Consider the following 5,926-nt stretch of genomic DNA (forward strand, 5'->3'; position numbering starts at 1 on the left):
TTGCTTCTCCTACGCCCGTATATGTAGGTATCACACCCGTGTTATTTTGGCAGGTTCGCCCACGGTTGCTTGGCACGGGCGTGTCGCACGCCCGTGTTAATTTGACAGGTCCAGCCACAGTTTCAAGGCATGGACGTGTCACACGCCCCTGTTGTTTTGGCAGGTTCACCCACGGCCATGTCGCACGGCCGTGGTGATTTATCGTAGCCCATGCTATGGAAAATCATTTCCCTGTTTCCATACGGTCCTAAGCACGCCCGTGTTCTTGGTCGTGTGTGCTTTTGAAAGCCTAAATTCCATGAGTCGGTTAGTATGTTAGATGTTAAAACTAAAATTTAAAGAAATTAATATTGTTAGTGCTCGAGTTGCTTCCCGAGAAGCACTTATTTATAGTATAAGCTCGACTTACCTTTCTATTGAATGGTCATGGTGGTTCAAGGAGTTTATAGTCCTCATTCCTGCTGTGAATCTCATCAAAATAAGGTTTTAGGTGGGTATTGTTTACCTTAAAAGTGTCAAACTTGGGATGATTTACCTCGGCTGTACCGAATGGGAAAATGCTAAGTACCGTAAGAGGGATTTCTTCATTCGGTTTGGCAGTGATAATGTGAGGATTTGCGGCATCTAATAAAACTCTATCTCCAACCTTAAGTTGATTTGGAAAGGTATTGAACTTGTTCTGACGTAGTTTTGGTTTATCGTGTGTTCTCGGTTTATGTGTCCTCCATTCATCTAGCTCCTCAATTTGTAGCCTTCGTTCTTCACGAATAGGTCCTCTACTATTGCTTGAAAATGGCTCATATACTTCCTTCAAACTCATTTCCTGCAAAGTAGGTTGCACCATATTGTCAGTGTAGTAGAATGGTTTAGACAATCACCTTCAATTTTCGATGTGTTGCCGGAATTGCGAGCTTGAAGGGTGATTGTTTCGTCTCCCACACGAAGTGTGAGCTCACCTGTGCCAACATCAATAATCGTTCTAGCAGTTGCTAAAAAGGGCCTTCCTAAAATCAAAAGGGTGTTGCTATCCTCCTGTATGTCTAGAACAACGAAGTCAACGGGAAATATAAATTTATCAATTTTAACTAGGACATATTCAATAATACCTCTAGGAAATCTTATAGTTTTATCTGCTAATTGAATACTCATCCTAGTCTGTTTGGGTTTCACAAGACCTAGTTGTTTAAACATTTTGTAAGGTATGACGTTAATACTAGCCCCTAAATCAGCTAATGCATTATTAACATCTAAACTACCAATTAAGCAAGGAATTGTAAAACTCCCTGGATATTTCAATTTTTTGGGTAGTTTATTCTGTAGAATAGTTAAGCAAACTGCGTTTAGCTTCATATGTGAAGCCTCGTCCAACTTCCGCTTATTCGCTAAAAACTCCTTTAAAAATTTCATTGCATTTGGCATCTGCGATAGAGCTTCAATAAATGGTAAGTTACTATGTAATTTTTTTAAGAGTTTAAGGAATTTACCGAATTGTTCATCTGAATGGTCTTTCCTTGTCGCATTAGGGTATGGCACACGAGGTTTGTATTCTGTACTTACCGGTTTCTGCTCATTGTGGTCTACCTCACCTTTACCTTTACTTATCTCAGTTTCTTGCCTTGGTTCTGGTTCAGGTGTGACTAACGCTTCCTCATCTTGACTAGTAATCGCGTTGAGTTGCTCCCTTGGGTTAGATTCTGTATTGCTTGGCAAGCTACCTTATGGTCGTTCAGAAATCAATTTGGCAAGCTGTCCAATCTGAGTTTCGATCCCTTGGATCGATGCTTGTTGATTTCTGAGTGCTGTCTCAGTATTTTGAAAATGAGTTTCTAACACCGAGAAGAATTTGGTTAGCATCTCCTTAAGGTTCAGCTTCTTTTCTTATTGGTAAGGTGGTTTTTGAAAGCTCGGTAGATGCTGTAGCCTTTGATTTCCTTGATCGCCCCACAAGAAATTGGGATGGTTCCTCCAACCTGCATTATAAGTGTTACTATATGGGTTATTTTGGGATCTAGAGTTATTGTTACCCATATATTGGACTTGTTCCTCCTCGATGCTAGGGTTGAAGGGTTGATACTCTGTGCATGCTCCTCCTCCATTTGAATCACACCTCATCACTAGATGTACCTGAGTAGAACCACACAAACTGTCAATCTTTTTATTTAAGAGTTCTACTTGGTTAGATAGTATATTAACAGCGTCGAGGTTGAAAAAATCGGCTGCTTTCGTTAGCTTTGTTCTCATAACTTGCCACTGATAGTTATTCAGTGACATCTCCTCAATAAATTCGTAAGCCGCCTCAGGTGTTTTATTATTGATAGTTCCTCCAGAGGATGCATCAATCATCTGCCGAGTCGAAGAATTCAGGCCATTATGAAATGTTTGAACCTATAGCCAAAGCAGTAACCCATGATGAGGGTATCTTCTTAAAAGGTCCTTGTATCTCTCCCATGCATCGTAGAGTGTTTCTAAATCCATCTGCACAAAAGAAGAGATATCATTACGTAATTTGGCTATTTTAGCCGATGGAAAATATTTTAATAAAAATTTTCGGTCATTTGTTCCCAAGTAGTGATTGACCCTCGTGGTAACAAGTTTAACCATTGTTTAGCCTTATTCCTTAACGAAAAGGGAAACAACCGAAGATGTATGGCATCATCAGAAATGCCATTGACTTTAAATGTATCGCAAAATTCTAGGAAATTTTCCAAGTGAGCATTGGGATCCTCGTCTTGCAAACCATCAAACTGAACAAACTGTTGTATCATTTTAATTGTGTTAGGTTTCAGTTCAAAATTGTTTGCAACAATAGCAGGTCTAACTATACTTTACTCAGTTCCTATTAAATTAGGTTTAGCATAATCATACATAGTGCGCAAAGCAAGATTTTGATTAACAGCAATTGTAGGAGGTAGCAGATTTTCTTGGTTTTCAGCCATCTCCTCGGTCGTGATTTGAATATCGTCCTCTTGCTCATTCTCTGTGTATCTTAAGCTTCACCTTATTTCTCTTTAGTTTCTGTGAACTGTGCGATCGATCTCACTGTCAAAAAGTAATGGTCCTAACGGGTTTCTTCTAGTCATAAACTATAAAAAAAATGCAGAAGAAAATAAATGAAGAATTAGAAAAGAAAAGAAAAATTTAAATTGCAATAAAATTAAAATGGCTAAAGTAATAAAAATCGAGTGTTCCTAATATCTTAGTTCCCTGGCAACAGCGCCAAAAACTTGATACGTGATATTTGTGACAGATTTTAAATATTTATAATGAATCGTTATTGAAACTAACTATTATCACGATGAAGGCAAGTGTACCTATCGAACAGTAGTATAGCTTTAGCAAGACTGGATTGTCGAACCCAAAGGAACTAAAAGTACTAGTAATGACTGTATTTTTATTATCTAGCCTAAGAATAATGGGGGTTTTTTTAACTAACTAATTAACTAAACTAAGAATTCACAAAAAATAGAATTTGGGAATTACTTTTGGAAAAATTATTGAATTAAGACAATACCTAAGGAAAAATCCACCTAAACTTCACTTGTTATTTGACTCTGAATCGGACGATTTATTCATTTGACTTGATCCGTAGAAATCCCTAAGTTATATTATTATCCCTCTCGAGACTAACAACATCTAACCCTAGGTTGAATAATTGAAATCTCTTTCTAATTAACTCCCTAGGGTTGCATTAACTCGATCTATGGATCCCCTTATTAGGTTTCACCCTAATCCGACAAAACCTTGTCACCCTATCTCTAGGTGCGCAACCAACTCCGCTTAATTACGACAAATGTACTCTTAGACAGGGTCTATTCCTCCTCTGAATAAGAGCTTAACTTGAATCAATATCCTGGAATATCAAAAAAAGAATTAAGAACACATAATTAAGAACAAGTCAAATATTTATCATACAATTCAGATAATAATAACAAGATCTGTCTTAGGTTTCATTCCCCTTAGGTATTTAGAGGTTTTAGTTCATAACTAAAAAGGTAAGCATCTTAGAAGGATAATGAATACAAAACATAAAGAAAAACTCAAAACTTCTGAAGGGAAATTAAGGGGAGATCTTCAGTCTTGATGATGAATCCGGCTTCTGAGATGAATCAATCGGCTTTCCTTGAGAAGTTCTCTGCTTCCTCCTCCGTGTGTGTCATTTTCCTCCTCCTCTAGGGTGTATTTATAGGCTTTATAATGCCTAAGATCCCTCAAAATTGGCCTTTTCCGAATTGGACTAAACTTGGGCTCGGCAGGAATACGCCTGTATGCTATTGCTTAAGGCCGTGGTCAAGCCTGTTAAATAGGCATGGGCGTGTGGTCCACCCGTGTGAGTCGTGCTTCGATTATGCCAAATTGACACGGCTGTGTGGTCTGCCCGTGTGAGGAGGTCCAAGCTGTGTTGATTTCGTACGTTGGCCCATTTTCTCCGTTTTTGGCTCGTTTCTCATTCTTTTCACTCTCCTATGCTCACGTAAGTATAAAACATGAAATTAAGGCATTAGGAGCATCGAATTTACGAATTTTAAGGAAAAATCATCCATAAAATGTGCTAAGCATGGGATAAAAATATGTATGAGAAGCACCATTGTTTACAATTAACATCTTCATTAAATAGCAAATCAATATGGGATGCTGGAAAACGCTTTAAAGAATCGGAACAATCTACTTTCGAACCAATGGAAAACTCTCTCTAAAACCACTAGAATCAACATCTATTCCATTAGTAAAACCCAACTTCCTTCGTATTCTTTTTCATGCATGAAACATGTAATTTCGTCTCAAAAAAGAAAATTACACACGGATGTGATCCCTTAAAAAATGTTGAAGTCGTTGAACGAACTATGGGTTCATTAACCTAAAAACGTTCCAACAAAGTAGCTTCATTGGGTCTGGCCCACCTATCCCCCAAGCCCATCTGATAACACTTTTGCGGGGACTTACAATTGTCCACCACATACTTCAATTGAATATAAAACCGCAAAAATGTTAGAGTCCACCAAAATTCCTTTAGGCCTTTCTTTTCCTGTCTACTCTACAAATTGGGATATCTTGTTCAATTCAGCCCTTCTCCCGAGAGTGTTGGAAAAAATCCAGTTTAAAAATGGTTTTTTTGTCACAACAAAAAATTAAATTTAAAAAAAAAAGCTAGTTTGTGATTTTTATAGCAATAAACTTTTCTCGAAAAGCACCTATGATTTGTGCTAGACGGATCCTAGACATTATCGACTTTCAATCGAATAAGCTTTACCACTATTCTTGTACCGCGAATCACTTCAAGTTTGGGCTCAAACTATAACACCTTTTGCCCAATCCGATCATCGGACCTGAGCTACAAGATGCTACAACAATTAATAGAACAAATCACATATATTTTTTTACTTTAAAATTCAATAAATTAACAAAAAAATTAGTAATCCATGTTTAGCATGATTACAAACAATTTCAAGTATTAATCAAGCTTATGAAAACTCTTACGCTAACTAAAGTGCAAATAAGGACTAAATTGCAAATTTTTAAATAACTAGGAAAAAAATCATAAGATAGGGTCACACGATTGTGTAATACTACAACTGTGTAGGCTTGAACCACACGACCATGTAACTCACTGAGCCTATATGAACATAAATGCAAAAATTTACAAACAATCACACAGCCCAACCAATCACTCTGCCGTGTGGCTGGGTCATGTGAGAGATTGAGATCGTGTTTAACCAAAACCTCCCAATTCAACAGGATCACATAGCCATGTCACATGCCCGTGTGTGACACACGACCGTGTGTTAGCCTGTGTGTGTCAATAAGTACCTTAACATGCAAGATACAAAACAAAATTTTCACATTTGCGATAAGTATACACTTAACCAATATTTAAACCTATTCAAAATGCACCAAAAGCATACAAAAACAAATCATTTCCCTAATTCTA

At 37.5% G+C, this 5,926-nt stretch overlaps 1 non-coding gene across 1 annotated transcript; it reads left to right on the forward strand.

Annotated features, from left to right (window-relative positions):
* The first annotated feature begins 2,401 nt into the window (after positions 1 to 2,401).
* Positions 2,402 to 2,508, forward strand: LOC128295911 (small nucleolar RNA R71). The gene has a single exon (XR_008286460.1). It is a non-coding gene; the product is annotated as a small nucleolar RNA R71 (small nucleolar RNA).
* The last annotated feature ends 3,418 nt before the right edge of the window (positions 2,509 to 5,926 follow it).

The sequence above is a fragment of the Gossypium arboreum genome, chromosome 7 (assembly GCF_025698485.1).
Source record: "Gossypium arboreum isolate Shixiya-1 chromosome 7, ASM2569848v2, whole genome shotgun sequence".
Taxonomy (NCBI): domain Eukaryota; kingdom Viridiplantae; phylum Streptophyta; class Magnoliopsida; order Malvales; family Malvaceae; genus Gossypium; species Gossypium arboreum.